This window comes from Triturus cristatus, chromosome 8 (genome assembly GCF_964204655.1).
Source record: "Triturus cristatus chromosome 8, aTriCri1.1, whole genome shotgun sequence".
NCBI classification, from domain to species: domain Eukaryota; kingdom Metazoa; phylum Chordata; class Amphibia; order Caudata; family Salamandridae; genus Triturus; species Triturus cristatus.
This window is the reverse complement of record NC_140591.1, coordinates 29,652,248-29,671,056: the sequence shown is the minus strand read 5'-3', so window position 1 is coordinate 29,671,056 and position 18,809 is coordinate 29,652,248. Positions and strand designations below refer to the sequence as shown.

The window sequence follows — 18,809 nt, the reverse complement described above, 5'->3', positions numbered from 1 at the left end:
AGGTGTAGTATGCCTATACCTAACCTTAAATGGGACACATGTTAACCTATAAGTCACTCCTATGGCAGGCCTTAACAATCCTGAAGGCAAAGTGCTTGGTTTCATGTGAGATGGTGCTCTGGCATGAGCTGAGCCTGTCTGCAGTAGTCGGAACAACTTCCTTCTACCGTTTCCAGATATCGTCATACCATATACTCTTAAGTGCATTATGAACCTCGCGGTTAAATGCTATCTTTGGTTTGGCTTTATCAAAACATGTCGAGTAAGGTGTCATACGAATTGGAATACTAACCCCTCGCCAATTCTGGCGACGGGGTTAGCATTCCACCCTCCTAGAGGGACACGACATGTACAGAACCTGAAACCCGGGTAAAAGCAGACATAGCCTCAGCTCCACAAAATGGACGCTGCCACCACAGACACAAGTCTGCCCTCCTGCTGCTGGGAGTCCTTCCAGCTTGGGAGACGTGGACAAAGGGTTTCCTGCCAAGGGAGGTGCGAGCACCACCCCAGACAGGATTTTGTGTATTGGTCAGGTAGGGCTTGAAAGGAATCAGACATGCCTGAGGCTCACAAGGAGCCTCGGTGCATATGCCAGTTCAAACCGGTCCTGGGGCACACCAGCCCCAGACCTGGGGCGAGCTGGACAAAGGATTGGGGGTGTAACCACCCCCCTTCCTGGTCCCACCCTTAGGGAGGGACCTAGCAGGTAGTCCGGCCCCTAGAATCCGCTTAAAGGTAGGAGCTGTGTCCAAAGACTTTAGACATCCTGGAATCAACTTACAACTAAGAAGAAGACGGGAACTTCGACGTTCTGCTGCTCAGAAGACTGAAGGAAATCTCCCCTATGCTAACGCAAGCACCATCCAGCGAATCGGCGTCTGCTTTGCCGCCGCCTCCCGCCGGAGCCCGAGCCCAGAGACCGACAAGAACTGGACCGCCAGACCTCTCACCGCCCGATCCACAGTTCCTGCAAAGAAGGAACCCGTGGAGGCACCGAGACCCGTGGAGCCAGCCATCTTGGAAGACACTCGACTAGCTGAAAGCGCGACAACAGAGGCTCCCTCCGAGTTGTGCTTTGGGTCTTGAGAAGCCCAACATCCGAGCAGCATCTGCACCAAAGGTGAGCCCTCCAGCATCTCCACGATCTGCGTGGGGCCCCTCTGCACTTCGCGACTCGACGCGCCTAACCGGTTACTGGTCCGTTGACTAGTGGCCATCTTGGCGACCATCTTGGAAAACTACGACGCTAGTCTGGTTGCTCCAGACTGGCCCCTGCTTCCCTCCAAAGGAGCAGCCCCCCTGACCTTGCTGGTCAGAGCTAACAGCTTTCTTCGATTCCTGCGACTCCTGCTTTTGCCAAGGCTTGTTTGCTTCTTCTGAGTCGCCGACACCGCCGACAGCGAGAGCCTGCGTGGGACAGCTCGTGAACCGACTCCTGGACGTCGTCGACCTTCAGGGACAAACGTGGCTGCAGAGACAAGCTACATCTCTTTACCTGTTTGCACCCGACATCGCCTGGTACCTACCTGGTGCCACGCCGGTCACTGGCTAGTGACTGTGAACACTGTCCCCTCTGCTTACAGGTCTTCTACACTTCCGATCCATCCTTGGATCCACCGCATCTCTTCTGGACCGACCGCCTGCAGCATCTTTGTCGTCAGGCTCCATTGAACAGATAGACGAAACCCGACGCACTTCGAGCCCTATGCACCCGCTTCCTGTGGGTGAGGTAAAGCTGGCACTCCGGTGCACAAGTGTAGAGTAACATCTGTAATGTCTAGGTTTGAAGTCTTGAATTCGTAGTCCGACCAGAAGACCCTTCTAGCAGTAACTTTTGAACAATTATGCACCCATTGAAAACCTATGGGCGCCCGCGTGTAACTTTCCTCACTGCACACGCGACCCGTGGACCTTCTGGTCACTAACTAAAGTTAGCTCCTTGTAGGCCCAGCGATTCTAGAGGCCCTAGGCCTTCTCCCTTTCCTGTTCGTGGTACTTATACCACTATTTTAGTATATGGTTTGAGCGGCCACCAGGGCCTATCCATATAAAATGCAACTTTTGTATATTATAACATTGTCTTGTTTAACGATTTGTGCTCCTGTGCTCATAAAGAGTCTAGGGGATACTTTGAGTAATAAATACATATATATTTTGAATATATATCTGTGTGGTGTCCTTTCATTGGTATAAAGGGGGGTTGCATATGGTGAAACAGTTTGCTTAACATGCCTAAACGAGTTTAGCCTAAAAGACTGCTTAGCCTACGCTACCACTAGGGCAGCTGGTCCGAAAAGGTTGACTTACAACCACACCATAAGGGTTGCTTGGCATGGTACAAGGTGGTCACTTTAATTAGTGAACATCATATACCAGGCCAACTTCTCACATTGGTGAGCAGCGGTTGGGATTTGAGCTTGCTGTTGTTTTACCTCTGTAATCTCTTTGTTACCAATTGAAAGATCATACAGGTACCTTTAGGTACATATAAAACAAGTTAGTTATATACTTAAGTTCTACTGAACTTAGTTGTTGTAGAGAAAAGGGAGTAGCACACCCTGACTACAACTACTAGATAGGTTTAGTAGGAAAACCCAAGTGTAGGTAGTTGCAACACATCCACCCACACTTAAGAGCAATGGCTGGGGCAGAGGGGTCCAAGGTACCCATCTCTGTCGAGAGTGACCCCCAGAGGGCACCATCCATCTTTGCTACCCTAAACCAGAACGAGCTCAGGCAGTTGGCTAATTCCAGGGGCCTTAAACAGCCCAGGAACCCTACCTCTGCTGAACTCAGAGAACTCTTGCAAACTGATGAAGATCAGAGAGCTCTCAAGAAAGCCTCCCAGTTAGGCCCCTCAGGGACTGGAACAGGAGGCTCTCCTTCTGAAGATGCTACTGAAGCACCCCTTCCTAACAGTCGCCCCTTAGGTGAGAATCAGACTACAGATGATGAGGATCAGCATAGGGACAAGAATGACAAGGGGGATAAGTCTGATAATAGTAGTGATTCTGATGGGAGTAATAGCCCAGTGCCAAGTGTTATACTTGGCCCAGGTAACTTAAGACTATTTGGGAATGACAATGGGTTCCCCCCATCGAGTTTCCCCAGTGGGCTTAACCAGGGGTTTGGGAGACAGAGGAATCACTCAGGTGACTCTAATGCCTCTCATGCCTCTAGAGGCTCTCCGGGTCAGTCCAGAAGAAGGATGACCAGCCCTCAGAGGAGGGAGCATGAGGCCAGAATGCAGGAAGCTCAGCTGAGAATCAGGAAACAGGAGCTAGAAGTAGCCCTGATGGAAGAGAAACTGAACAAGGCTAGGCAACCTAGAGAGAGTGGGTCTATACCCACTGGTGGCAGCATTGTCCCGAGGGACAAAGATAGGGTCTTTGATAATAGGAACCTGTCCAAGGTTGTGCCCCCCTACAAAAGTGGGGATGATATCCACAAGTGGATGACTGCTCTTGAGAGAGCCTGCAAAGTACAGCAGGTTCCTGAGGACCAGTGGGCAGCAATCTTATGGCTCTCCTTTGAAGGTTGAGGCAGAGATAGACTCCTCACTGTAGAGAGGAGGATGTCAGAAACTACAGAGCCCTGAAGAGTGTCCTGGTTGATGGGTTAGGCTTAACCACTGAACAGTACAGGTTAATGTTCAGAGATACCCAGAAGGCATAGACTCAGGACTGGTCTGAATATATTGAATGTGCCACTAAGGCTTTGGAGGGTTGGTTGCTGGGAAGTAAGGTTTCAGATTATACAGGATTGTACAATTCGATGATGAGAGAACAGATTTTAAATAACTGTCAAAACCAGCAACTGCATCAACACTTCGTTGACTCTGATCTGACCTCTCCCCAAGAATTGGGAAAGAAGGCAGACAAATGGGTCAGAACCAGGGTTAAGCAAAAGAACCAGAACCAGGGCCAAGGGGGTGATCAGAAGAAAACAGACCAAAAGGGTAATGACCAGAAATCCAAAGACCAGAAGTCTTCAACAGGGCCCCAAACTAGTACTAATGAGGGTGGATCCCAACAATCTAAAGGAAAGAAGAAAGAAGGTCCAAAGAAACCCTGGTGCAAGTCTTGCAAAAATGCAACTCACTGGACTAGTGATTGTAAGAAGGGTGGAGCCCCCAACACTGTTGCCCCTAAGGCACCTGCTCCCAGTAGTACTGTTAGCAGTGTTGGTCCCCAGACAAAGGGTGTAGTGGGAATCACTATGGGAACTGAAGGAGATTCTGACCTAGACAGAACCCTTACACAGGCAGTCTTGATCTGTGATGGGGACATGGATTTGTCCCTGACTGTGAGCCCCAGTAATCTGGGCAAGTACAGACAGACTCCATTGATCAATACAAAAGTGGCTCAAGCCTACAGGGACACATGTGCCAGTGTCACTATGGAGACACCAGGCTTTGTGGATCCTGGACAGTACATACCAGGTGAGAATTACCTGGTGACCTTCTCGTAGGGAGGGGTAACTGGCCTCAAAAGGGTTGTGGTTAGTGCAGACCTTCCAGTAGAATGTTTGTTGGGCAATGACCTAGAGAGTTCTCTATGGTCAGAAGTGGAGTACAGGACACATGCAGAGATGTTAGGTATATCACCACATGTCCTTGCTGTGACCAGGTCACAGGCCAAAAAGTGCCTTACTGAACCACAGGTCTTGGATCCTGGAACAATGGACCAAGCACCTACCAAGAAGAACAGGAGGGTTAAGGCTGTGCCTTCCCCCCAGCCTCCAAGTGATGATCAGCCTTCCCAGGAAGATGATCTAGAGAACCCTGAAGGAACTGTCCCTGAAGAGCTTGAACCTGATCAGGTTGAGTTTCTGGGGACAGGGGGACCTTCCAGGGCTGACTTGGGGCAGGCTCAGTTATCCTGTCCATCTCTTGAACCCCTCAGACAGCAGGCTGCTGCTGAGGCTGCTGGGAATGCTCAATGTACCCATAAAGTGTATTGGGATGATGGGCTCCTTTATTCAGAGGCTAGAGACCCAAAACCTGGTGCAACCAGGAGGTTGGTTATACCTCTGCAATTTAGGGGCTTCCTTCTTACCTTGGCCCATGATATTCCTCTAGCAGGACACTTAGGCCAGAACAAGACTTGGGACAGGCTTGTCCCTCACTTTCACTGGCCTCACATGAATGAAGAAACCAAGGAGTTTTGTCGCTCCTGTGTGACCTGCCAAGCCAGTGGCAAATCAGGTGGCACAACAAAGGCCCCCCTAATACCACTACCTGTGGTGGGGGTTCCCTTTGAAAGAGTGGGGATAGATATAGTGGGTCCCATGGATCCCCCCACTGCATCTGGGCACAGATTTATACTGGTGGTAGTGGATCATGCCACCAGGTATCCAGAGGCAATTCCCCTTAGGACCACAACAGCTCCTGTTGTGGCCAGGGCCTTACTGGGAGTCTTCTCCAGAGTGGGGTTTCCTAAGGAGGTAGTTTCTGACAGAGGTACCAACTTCATGTCAGGATACTTGACAGCTATGTGGAAGGAATGTGGTGTCAACTACAAGTTCACCACTCCTTATCACCCACAATGCAATGGGCTTGTTGAGAGATTCAACAAGACCCTAAACGGTATGATCAAAGGATTACCTGAAAAGCTCAGGCGAAGATGGTACATCCTTCTACCCTGCCTTCTGATTGCTTACAGAGAGGTCCCACAAAAAGGAGTTGGCTACAGCCCCTTTGAATTGTTATTTGGGCACCCTGTAAGAGGCCCCCTATGTCTGGTGAGGGAAGGATGGGAGTTACCTCTCAAAAAGCCTAAGCAAGACATAGTGGACTATGTACTTGGTCTCCGCTCCCGGATGGCTGAGTACATGGAGAAGGCATCTAAAAACATTGAGGCAAGCCAGGCCTTACAGAAAGCTTGGCATGACCAAAAGGCTGTCTTGGTTGAGTTTCAGCCAGGACAGAAGGTATGGGTGTTGGAGCCAGTGGCCCCAGCAGCACTCCAAGACAAATGGTCTGGACCCCATACAATCCTGGAAAAGAAGGGAGAGGTTACCTACTTGGTGGACCTAGGCACTCCCAGGAGTCCCCACAGGGTACTCCATGTTAACAGGTTAAAAGCATATGTTGACAGGGCAGACATGGGCTTGCTCATGGCTACAGACGAGGGACAGGAGGAAGAGAGTGACCCTCTCCCAGACCTGTTGTCTCAGAACCCTGAAGATGGTTCAGTTGAAGGAGTGACCCTTGGAGGCAACCTCACTGAGCATCAGCAAATTGAATGTAGACGGGTTCTACAATCATTTCAGCATATGTTCTCACTGATACCTAGTCAAACTGACTGGTGTACCCATGTGGTGGACACCGGTGACAGTCTCCCTGTGAAGAACAAACTTTACAGACAACCTGACCATGTCAGGGACTGTATAAAGACTGAGGTACAAAAGATGCTGGAACTGGGTGTCATTGAGCCCTCAGAGAGCCCCTGGGCTAGCCCAGTGGTTCTGGTCCCCAAACCTCACACCAAAGATGGCAAGAGAGAGATGAGGTTCTGTGTGGATTACAGAGGACTCAATGCTGTCACTAGGACAGACGCACATCCTATTCCAAGGGCAGATGAGCTCATAGATAAACTGGCTTCTGCTAAGTTTTTGAGCACATTTGATTTGACAGCTGGCTATTGGCAAATCCGGTTAGCTGAGGAGTCTAAGGCCAAAACAGCATTTTCAACCCCAGGAGGGCACTACCAATTTTTGGTGATGCCCTTTGGTCTGAAGAATGCACCTGCCACCTTCCAAAGGTTGGTGAATCAAGTCCTTACTGGGTTGGATGACTTTTGCGCAGCATATCTTGATGACATTGCTGTCTTTAGCTCCACCTGGGAGGATCACCTGATCCACCTGAAGAAGGTACTTGAGGCTCTGCAAAAGGCAGGCCTCACTATCAAGGCTACTAAGTGCCAGATAGGGCAGAGTAAGGTTGTGTACTTGGGCCACCTTGTAGGTGGAGGCCAAGTTCAACCACTGGAGAGTAAGATACAATCCATCAAGGACTGGTCTCCTCCCACCACCCAGACTCAGGTCCGAGCTTTCTTGGGCTTGACTGGGTACTACAGGAAGTTTGTTAAGAACTATGGGTCCATTGTGACTTCTCTTAATGATCTGACATCCAAAAAGATGCCCAAAAAGGTTCAGTGGACAGTAAGCTGTCAAAAGGCATTTGATGACCTGAAGAAGGCCATGTGCTCTGCACCTATCCTGAAAAGTCCTGACTACTCCAAAGAGTTTATTGTCCAAACAGATGCTTCTGAGTTGGGTGTGGGAGCTGTGCTGTCACAACTTAATGTAGATGGTCAAGACCAACCCATTGCTTTTATTAGCAGAAGGTTGACCCCCAGAGAGAAGAATTGGTCAGCTATTGAGAGGGAGGCCTTTGCTGTGGTGTGGGCCCTGAAGAAGTTGAGGCCATACTTGTTTGGCACTCACTTCAAGATTCAGACCGACCATAAGCCCCTCTTGTGGCTAAATCAGATGAAGGGTGAAAACCCCAAACTGCTTAGGTGGTCCATTTCCCTACAGGGGATGGACTTTACAGTGGAGCACCGGCCAGGTACAGACCATGGGAATGCAGATGGTCTCTCCAGGTACTTCCACTTAGGACATGAAGACGCGACTGGTCAAGGCTAGTTTAATGTCCCTGCGTTTGGGGGGGTGGTTGTGTAGGAGAGTAGGGTCTGCTATCCTATGGTCACCCCAAACTTTTGCTTTTTGCTTCACTGGTTTTTGATGTATTGAGGCTGTGGGCCTGCTAATCAGACCCCCAGCCTGCTGTTCTCTCTGCTAAATTGACAATATGCACTTTAGATGCATAACCCATTGGAATTGGATCACCCTGTGAGCCCCTGTAGTAGTGTACCCTAGGTACCCGGGGCATTGGTGTATCTGAGGCCTACCAGGGGCTGAAGCATGTATTGTGCCACCCCTGGCCTGGCCTAACAATTTGACACAACTGGCTGATCACTCAGCTGGGGTAAGTTGGTGTATCCACCTCTTACTTAGGTGTAGTATGCTTATACCTAACCTTAAATGGGACACATGTTAACCTATAAGTCACTCCTATGGCAGGCCTTAACAATCCTGAAGGCAGAGTGCTTGGTTTCATGTGAGATGGTGCTCTGGCATGAGCGGAGCCTGTCTGCAGTAGTTGGAACAACTTCCTTCTACCGTTTCCAGGTATCGTCATACCATATACTCTTAAGTGCATTCTGAACCTCGCGGTTAAATGCTATCTTTGGTTTGGCTTTATCAAAACATGTCGAGTAAGGTGTCATACGAATTGGAATACTAACTCCTCGCCAATTCTGGCGACGGGGTTAGCATTCCACCCTCCTAGAGGGACACGACATGTACAGAAACTGAAACCCGGGTAAAATCAGACATAGCCTCAGCTCCACAAAATGGACGCTGCCACCACAGACACAAGTCTGCCCTCCTGCTGCTGGGAGTCCTTCCAGCTTGGGAGACGTGGACAAAGGGTTTCCTGCCAAGGGAGGTGCGAGCACCACCCCAGACAGAATTTTGTGTATTGGTCAGGTAGGGCTTGAAAGGAATCAGACATGCCTGAGGCTCACAAGGAGCCTCGGTGCATATGCCAGTTCAAACCTGTCCTGGGGCACACCAGCCCCAGACCTGGGGCGAGCAGGACAAAGGATTGGGGGTGTAACCACCCCCCTTCCTGGTCCCACCCTTAGGGTGGGACCTAGCAGGTAGTCCGGCCCCTAGAATCCGCTTAAAGGTAGGAGCTGTGTCCAAAGACTTTAGACATCCTGGAATCAACTTACAACTAAGAAGAAGACGGGAACTTCGACGTTCTGCTGCACAGAAGACTGAAGGAAATCTCCCCTATGGTCAGGGAGTGACCATCTTGCTAACGCAAGCACCATCCAGCGAATCGACGTCTGCTTTGCCGCCGCCTCCCGCCGGAGCCCGAGCCCAGAGACCGACAAGAACTGGACCTCCAGACCTCTCACCGCCCGATCCACAGTTCCTGCAAAGAAGGAACCCGTGGAGGCACCGAGACCCGTGGAGCCAGCCATCTTGGAAGACACTCGACTAGCTGACAGCGCGACAACGGAGGCTCCCTCCGAGTTGTGCTTTGGGTCCTGAGAAGCCCAACATCCGAGCAGCATCTGCACCAAAGGTGAGCCCTCCAGCTTCTCCACGATCTGCGTGGGGCCCCTCTGCACTTCGCGACTCGACGCGCCTAACCGGTTACTGGTCCGTTGACTAGTGGCCATCTTGGCAACCATCTTGGAAAACTACGACGCTGGTCGGGATGCTCCAGACTGGCCCCTGCTTCCCTCCAAAGGAGCAGCCCCTCTGACCTTGCTGGTCAGAGCTAACAGCTTTCTTCGATTCCTGCGACTCCTGCTTTTGCCAAGGCTTGTTTGCTTCTTCTGAGTCGCCGACACCGCCGACAGCGAGAGCCTGCGTGGGACAGCTCGTGAACCGACTCCTGGACGTCGTCGACCTTCAGGGACCACGTGGCGGCAGAGACAAGCTACATCTCTTTACCTGTTTGCACCCGACATCGCCTGGTACCTACCTGGTGCCACGCCGGTCACTGGCTAGTGACTGTGAACACTGTCCCCTCTGCTTACAGGTCTTCTACACTTCCGATCCATCCTTGGATCCACCACATCTCTTCTGGACCGACCGCCTGCAGCACCTTTGTCGTCAGGCTTCATTGAACAGATAGACGAAACCCGACGCACTTCGAGCCCTATGCACCCGCTTCCTGTGGGTGAGGTAAAGCTGGCACTCCGGTGCACAAGTGTAGAGTAACATCTCTAATGTCTAGGTTTGAAGTCTTGAATTCGTAGTCCAACCAGAAGACCCTTCTAGCAGTAACTTTTGAACAATTACGCACCCATTGAAAACCTATGGGCGCCCGCGTGTAACTTTCCTCACTGCACACGCGACCCGTGGACCTCCTGGTCACTAACTAAAGTTAGCTCCTTGTAGGCCCAGCGATTCTAGAGGCCCTAGGCCTTCTCCCTTTCCTGTTCGTGGTACTTATACCACTATTTTAGTATATGGTTTGAGCGGCCACCAGGGCCTATCCATATAAAGTGCAACTTTCGTATATTGTGATACTTTCTTGTTTAACGATTTGTGCTCCTGTGCTCATAAAGAGTCTAGGGGATACTTTGAGTAATAAATACATATATATTTTGAATATATATCTCTGTGGTGTCCTTTCATTGGTATAAAAGGGGGGTTGCATTTGGTAAAACAGCTTGCTTAACATGCCTAAACGAGTTTAGCCTCAAAGACTGCTTAGCCTACGCTACCACTAGGGCAGCTGGTCCGAAAAGGTTGACTTACAACCACACCATAAGGGTTGCTTGGCATGGTACAAGGTGGTCACTTTAAATTAGTGAACATCATATACCAGGCCAACTTCTCACACATGCCCCCACTTTTTGCTGAATTGCTGAATGTACTTTGACTGAGTGTGCCCTGGACTCCTGCCAATCAGGTGCCCAGGGTCAATGTTCCTTCCCTAAAACCTAAAACCCAAATTGGCAAACCCTGACCACATGTCAGCCCCTGGTAAATGGTACCCTAAGTACCCAGGGCCTTGTGACCAGGGAAGGCCTCTAAGGGCTGCAGCACTTATTGTGCCACCCTTAGAGGCCCTGTACCCTAACAAACACACTGCCCTTGCAGGCTGAGCGTCTGGGTACAAGACAAAACAAAGAGTCGACATGGTACACATCCCTGTGTGCCATGCCCACAACCTACACTGCCCTGGCATACATCAGCCACCCCTCTAGCTGGGTGCCCTATGCCAGTGGTGTGGGCACAGGAGCATGAGCCCTGTACCCCTAGAGTACCCAGGTCCATTCCTGGGCACTGTAAGTGCAGTGCTGCCATTTAAGAGTATATGGTGCTGGAATCTCGTCAAACACGAACTCCACAGCACCATAATAGCAACACTGAAGACTGAGAAGTTGGGTATCAAACTTCTCAGCACATTAAACCCACACTGATGCCAGTGTGGGACTTAATGTACAAAGCACTACAGAGGGCATCTTAGAGATGCCCCCTGAAACCTAACCTACAATCCACGTCTAGTCTGAGAGGCTGCCACACAGCAGACATGTTGCTGGACCCTTGGGTGGAGAGCCCCCCGCTCTCCTGGGCCTGCAAAAATGCACATCCTGGGCGAGGTGCTGGGTCTCCTCCCCCAGGATGGGCAAGGGGAAGCTTCAAAGGCATGCCGCCTTTGTGAGCTTCTCCAGGCCACTAGCTGTACTCAGCAACAGGCCCCCACCGGTTCTGACCCCCACACTGGTGGGAAGACTGGCCGGAAACTCCAAGTAAAGACAGGGGATGTGCCTCAGGTGGGGGAGGCGAGGTGAAGCACATCTCCTGGCCCTCGCCATCTTGAAGATGGGGAGCCCTAACCAATCAGGACTAGGCCACTGCCCCCCAGGACAGCGACCCAGTGGTCCCTGCCCTTTACCTACCTGTACCGCCCCTAAATTTAGTATTTAGGGGCACCCTGAACCTTCCTTCCTCAGATTCCAGATTCTAAACCAGCAAAGAAGATCAAGAAGAAAGAAGACCTGCCGTGCAGCTGCTAAGAAGAGGAAGACACCAACTGCTTTGTCCCCAGCCCTACCGGCCTGTCTACCCTCGAACCTGCTCTAGCTAAATCCCGGCACCTCCTGTGACCAGAAAACTCACAAACCCTGGAGGACCTGGCTACCTGTGACACTGAGCACCTGGGACTCCCAAGAGCAGTGGCTCTGCTCAAAGCAAGTATCTAACCCCTGGCATCAGCCCGGAACCGCGAACCCTGCACACTCTGCACCCGCCAAGCCTGGCCTGTGCCGGAGTGGACAAAGACCCTGAGGACGTCCCCCCGGCAACTGTGACCCCGAATCCGGCACCCAAGGACCCACCTCGACGCTCCGGACGACGCCTGCAGCCTCAGAACCAGGAACCGCCCCCAACCGCGATCAACAGAGGATAAGATTTCCCGACACCAAAATGCACCCCTGCACCCGGCGCCCTGCGGCCCCCTGTGCCCGACTCCTGGGTACCTACCTATCCTCCAACTACCCAACTTACCTCTCGAAGTGGTGGTGGCACCTAAAGAATCTTTGTCCCCGAGCTTGCAGCCTTTGTTCGTCCTTGAGCTTTTCAACAGCAATCCATTGAGCGCCCAAAGGCTCAAAAGCACCCTGCACCCAGCCGCCCGAGTGGCCCTGGCAGTGCAACTTCTACTCCCATTTACTTCCCCATTTGCCCTGAGCAAGTGACCAGGAGCCCAGCTCCCACAGCCGAGTGGCCTGCTAGTCAGCCGCCACCAACCAAGGCCCCCCTGCCTCCCATAGGATAACATTCGGCCTAACTCACTCTGCACCCGGCAGCCCCTGTGCCGCTAAGGGTGTAACAACTGTACTTACCTGACCCTGGGAGACCCCTGAGTCTGTGCCCAGAACCTTAACTCTGCCAGCCGAGTACTTACCCAAAAGCGGATAACCCAATTTTTCTCCATAGGGTAACATTGACTGGTTTCTTCTGAAATTTCTTTTAAGTGTGGAGTTTCTAAAACTTAAAATATTCACCTAAAATCAACCGAGTAACGAAAACGAAAATACTCACCTGCTATTGGGAGAGATACGAGTGCAGGATCTTGGTGCCCAGCACTGACCCTGAAAAGTACTCACAACCGTACTTACCATTAACCCAATTTTCTTCCATAGGAAACCATTGACTGTTTTTCTGTGAAATTTCTTCTGTGTCGATTTTTGCAAACTACAAATATTCTTTAAAAATCGTACCAACTCTGAAAATGTAATTGCTTACCTGTTTTAGATTGAGGTCCCAGTACTGAGCCTAGGAGCTCAGTACTGGATTACAAAAGTAACGAGAACATACCATACCTGCAACTTGAATTTTCTCCCATAGGGAATCATTGACTGTTTTCTATTAAATTTCTTTTGTCAACTTTTAAAATAGCAAAATATTGCCAGTAACAAAGTCGACTTTACTCACCTGTTTCCAAGAACTGTCCCAGGACTGAATCTAGGATCCAGTCCTGGAGTTAGAAAAGTAATCCTGAAAGTAATCTATTGCAAATAACATAAAACTCCCATTGAGCTCAATGTATCATTGTGTTTGAAATTGTGTTGCCTATTGCAACAAACTGTAACCATCTACAAAAGTCAATTGCATATTGCAAAAGCATTCAACTAAAGCCTCTCATCTTGAGAAAGTATATTTTAATACCTATTGTTGATTTTAAAATAAAACAGACATATATTTTTTATATAAACCATTGGCCTAGAGTTGAGTTATTGAGTGTGTGAGACCATTTGCTGACTGAGTGTGTACAACAAATGCTTTACACTGTCCTCTGATACTGCCTTACTGCTCGACCAAGCTACCACTTTAGAGAGTAAGGTTATATCTAACTTTAGCCTCTGCCAAACCTCTGGGGACTGTGGACTCTGTACACACTGTACCTATTTGGGAACAGTATATACAGAGCCAATTTCTCACAGACAGCCTTGCCTGATATTTGTTTCTGGAATGCCTTGAGCACTAGGAAGATGGCTAGTAACTCCAGGTGATTGATGTGGAGTAACTTTTGTTGAGGCGTCCACCTGCCCTGCATGGTGTGATGTAACAGATGAGCTCCCCAGCCGGAGAGCGATGCGTCCGCTGTTAGCACAATCTGCGAAATCTGCTCGAGGAACGGTCGCCCTTTGGAAAGGTTTTTGTGATTCCACCACTGCAGAGAACGAAGCGTGCGACCGTCCTCAAAACCAGATCTATTAACTCACTTTTAGCTTGGTTCCATTGACGTGCTAAGCACTCTTGGAGAGGACGCATCGGGAGTCTTGCATGAGGTACTATGAATATGCAAGAGGCCATCAACCCTATGAACTGCATGAACACTCGAGCTGGAAGAGATTGTTGTGGCTGAAACTTTGATATGAGGCTTTGTATGCTTGCCATCCTGGTTTTGCTGGGATATGCAAGCGCTTTTGAGGTGTTTATTGTGGCACCGAGGTACTTTGTGTGGTTTACTGTAAACCACAAGTCGTGGAGTAGTTGGATTATGGCGTGAGTGTGATGTACACACTGATGGTACGAGTTGGCTTTTATGAGCAAATCGTCTAAGTATGGGAAGACGTGGATGTGCTGTCTTCTTAGGTGAGCCGCAACTACCGCCAGACACTTGGTGAATACTCTGGGTGCTGTGGTGACTCCGAATGGGAGGACCTTGAATTGGTAGTGCTGACTGTCCACTACGAACCGGAGATATTTCCTTTGAGAGGTGTGAATGGGAATATGAATGAAAGTAGGCGTCCTTGAGACCCAGAGTGGCAAGGAAATCGCCTTGTGAGAGAAGAGGAAGGACCTGTTGGAAGCGTGACCATGTGAAAATGGTCTGAGTGTATGTACAGGTTTAAGGGTCTGAGGTCTAGGATTGGTCTTAAAGACCCATCCTTCTTCAGAATGAGGAAGTACAGGGAGTAAACTCCTGTGTTTTGCTGTTGCAGGGGGACTGGTGGTTCTATTGCATGTTTGTGTAGGAGGGAGGTTACCTCCTGCTTTAGCAGCGATAAATGTTCCGGCAAAATTGGGCGTTGTCTGGGTGGTATGTTCGGGGGGGGTAGAAGTGAGTTCTAGACAGTAACCTGATTGAATGATTTGTCTCACCCACCTGTCTGTGGTGATGTTGTTCCAGACAGGTAGGAAATGTAGCAATCTTCCCCCGACCCGAGTGAAATGGTCTGGGGGGTAGCGGAGGGAAGTCATTGGGTAGGGGTGGAGGCAGAGCGGGTGTTATTGGTCTTGCCTCTACCTTTGTTATTATTGCCTCTGTAGCCTCCTCTTTGATAACCTCTGGTGAATGTGGTCTGGGTGGGAGTTTTATAGGACGTGGAGGGATTGTCAGAGGAGTAGCCTCTGGAGGTGCCCTTGTAAGCGGAGCTTCAAAAGGAACGTCTGGGAGCTTGTGATTGCAAGGCTCCCATTGATTTAGCCGTGTCGGTGTCTTTTTTCATCTTTGAGGGATGAATCCACGGCTGACTCAAATAAATGCTCCTGGTCAAATGGTTGATTAAGAATGGAAGTCTGAACCTCAGGTTTAAAACCTGAAATGCATAGCCATGCATGCCTACGCAGGACACTTGTGTTGATGGCTCTGGAGGCGGTGTCTGCCACATCTAGTGTGCAACGAATGGAGGTATTTGTGATGAGCTTACCCTTCTGTATGAGGTCCTTTGCCTTAGTTTTATATCCGTCAGGGAGGTGTTGCAATAGGGACTCTAACTCATCATAGTGTGCCTTATTGTATCAGGCTAACAAAGCCTGAATGTTGGCGATGCGCCATATATTAGCTGCTTGTGACGCCGTACTTTTACCAGAGGCGTCCAAGAGTTTTGACTCCTTGTCTGGAGGTGGAGTGTCCCCAGACGTATGCGAATTAGCCCTTTTTCTGGCATTGAAGACCACTAAGGAGTCCAAGGGTATTTGGCCTTTAATGTATATGGGGTCTGAGGGGGCAGCTTTATATTTTCTCTCTATCCTGGGATTTATAGCCCTAGCAGGATCTTTGAACACCTCAGGTGCATGTTTGATGACCCCTTTTAACATAGGGAGGACGGAGGTGGACTTTTGTGAAGTATTAAAAGTGTCCATTAAGAAATCCTCTTCCACAAAATCTGTATGTAGGGCAACCCTGTGGTATTATGCCGCTCTGAACGAGCTGGGTGAAACCTATGGTATCCTCAGGAGGGGACGGTATAGAGGGGTAGATGTCGTCTTGTGGTACGCTAGGGACATCAGGCGTGTTGTAATCGTCCCAGGGGTCTGGGGTATAAGGTGGACTAGGATCTCCAAGTGGTTCATTGTCTGGCCCCTCCACCATGTCATCATAGGTGTCATCATCATCGTCCATTGGTGGAGGAGATGCTGTAGGAGAGTGATGAGGAGGTGGAGGAGGAGGTAGAGAAGGGACTCTGAGAGACAATGTTGCAATGTCTCTCTTCTTAGGTGGTAAAGCCGGTGGAGGCGTGTCCAGTGGTCTCTTTTTAGAACTGAGAGTTAGTTGACCAGTATTTGGGTCTTTTAGAAGAGTTTTTTGGGTGGGATCTGCTTTAAAAAGCTCTTCTGTTGGAGGCTGGTTTTTCGGCGCCGATTTTTTTCAGTTCCGAAGGCTTGCGTGGCACCGTTTCTGAAGTGGACTTGTGCTCCTTAGGTTTTGAAGCATGAGATTTTTTAGTCTCTGCAGGAGTTAGCGGAACGATTGTTTTTTCGGTGCAGATGGCTTCTTCGGTTCCGAAGGTTGAGAATGTGAACTCTTCTGTAGTGTCTTTTTGCTCGGTTCCGATGGCTTTTTCGGAGTTGAGGGGTCGGTGCAAGTAGGTTTGAGTGCCGAGAGCATGGATGTGGAGGCAGTGGTCATCACTAAGGTGGAGGAGGGTTTCTTTTTCGGTACCGGGGCTTGAGTTTGGGCACCGACGGTAGGCTGACTCGAGCCTGAGTGGCCTGAAGGCTTAGTTCTGGACTTCTTTGCTCGGCCCGAAGGCGGGGCGTGAGAAGTATCGTCTCGGTGTGCACCCGGGCCCGAAAGTGAAGTTGTTACTGAAGCCTTTTTCTGTGCGGGGGGGTAAGGGGTCGACGTCACTACTTACGACCCACTGCCCAGCAGTGATGTCCTCAACGTCGGATTCATCGGCTTCGGAGGCGCTGACAGGGCCTTCTTCGACCAGCTCCTGTTCTGGCAGATCGACGCCCTCCTGGAAGATGTCATCGGGAATGGATGCCGACGAGCGAGCCATTGTTCTTCGAGCTAGACGATCCTGAATGCTTTTCTTGGAGCGAAAAGAGGCACAAGCTGGACAGTCTTTGGCATCGTGCTCCGGGGAGAGGCAGAGGTTATACACCTCATGAAGATCTGTGTGTGGGAATTTCGACCCACAATGAAAACACTTCTTGAAAGGAGTCCTTTCCATGAGCCAGAGAGAATGGCCTACGTATGCCAGAAGGCCTTCGTCGACGACCGGAATCGAGGACTTCGAAATTGAAGAGATGCACGACGACTAGGGATCGCGATCGAAACAATCCAGGGAAAGGGTGAGGATTGCGCGTCGAAAGTTGGATCGGTAACAGCACCGAACTGGAGCGCGATAAATACATCCGAGCCCGATGGCGGAAAAAAACAATCTGAAGATGGAGCCGATGCCCATGCGCACTATCATCCAAAGGAGGAGCCACCTGTCTCGTGACTTCCAAAGACTTTTCCATGCCAAAAACAAGTGCAAACATCCAGGCCCAACACCAGATGGCGATCTATGCATAGTGTGTGATCTGCAGTGCATATGCCTCGAACATAAAGTTTAGTATGTCTGAACTCAGAATCTAAAGAGGCATCTTTTAGTGAAGGTGATTTTTAAATATTTCATTACCGGTACTATTTTTTATGCGGTAAAGTCTAGTAAGAATAACTCAGTAAATATAAGAGGCAGAATCCGTGGTATTAGAGGTTCTAAAAGGCTTTATTCCTCTACAAAGGAATTACAGTTCGAACTGCAGGCTTCAAATTCCATCACCACGAAGGTTCAGGAAGGGAAGGCAATACATTATTGACAAGTAATCATTTTTATAAGAAATGCATTACAGTGAAACAGATGCAGGAGGCGTAACAGTTGATAAGACAGATAAAATATGCATACGTAACTAAAAAAGGCGGACATATAGGCGTAACTTAGAAAACGTCATTATACATGATGTCACAAGTGGGTGGATCCATAAGAGAATCCTGCAATGTCAGCAGAAATATTTGGCAGAGATGCGCGCGCAGCCGCATGACGTGTGATTGACGTGCAACTAGAGGGTGAAGGGGACTTGACATTTAGCTCTACATGTGGAGACAGAAGTCTGGGGGGTCATGTCAACCTAATCCCAAATCATATCTAATATCTTATGTTTAAAGAACTGTATTATCCAAAAGGAAAGGTCTCTCGGACAGAATCTATTCTATACTGGCTGTTAGTGCGTGTACAAGCGTCTAAGTGTCTACATGAGATGCGAGGGGGCAGGAATCTTCCATGGCAACAGGGGCTATGAATTACTTGCATGAGGACAGTGAGGCCTGGCCCCTTGCACGGTAGCTGGAGGAATGTTTACCTAAACTACTAGACAGGAATGCATCAGATGAGGAGCGGAGCAGATAATCTTGAAGATGAAATACAGTTTTTGGCAGGCAACAGGCTGGATCAGGCACCGTTAGCCGCGCAGGGAGTAGGACAAAGTTCATGGATACAGATGCAGGCTCAGACTGGAGCTCTCGGAGGCAGGAGGCAGAAAAAGGCTTGATGGCAGAATTCAGGGCCTACTCGCCTGAATCTGTAAAATGTGGAAAGTGAACCACATAAAGTCGGTGGCCTTTCATACTTAGGAATGGAATATCTGACCCATTCATGGCGGATCTGAAAGAGGACATGTTGACGGTGGACGCACATGTATTTGCGTCTTCAAAACTGGAACTGGAGGGAACATACATGTACTTATAGCATGCACATGGAGCCGTTGGGGTCTACGATAGGGGACATAACTGATCACAAAATTCATATTTCCTCAGTTTGAAAATACCACTTTAAGAAAGAAGGTATTTTCTTGCTAAGCCATCCAGTAGGCTTCTGCTGGGTTTGTGGATTGACTGTCTGGGTTTTGGATGACAGGGGCTGGGGAGCAGTTATGGCTCCAGATAGTCTAGGTGGGTCAGGAAAGAGCTGAATAGACCTGGGCTG

The 18,809-nt window shown here is 49.7% G+C and overlaps 1 protein-coding gene across 9 annotated transcripts in view; it reads right to left on the bottom strand.

The window, feature by feature from the left end:
• The window catches only part of LOC146799881 (uncharacterized), a 638,539-nt gene that overhangs the window by 471,737 nt on the left and 147,993 nt on the right, over positions 1-18,809 (bottom strand). The gene's annotated exons all lie outside the window — the stretch shown is intronic.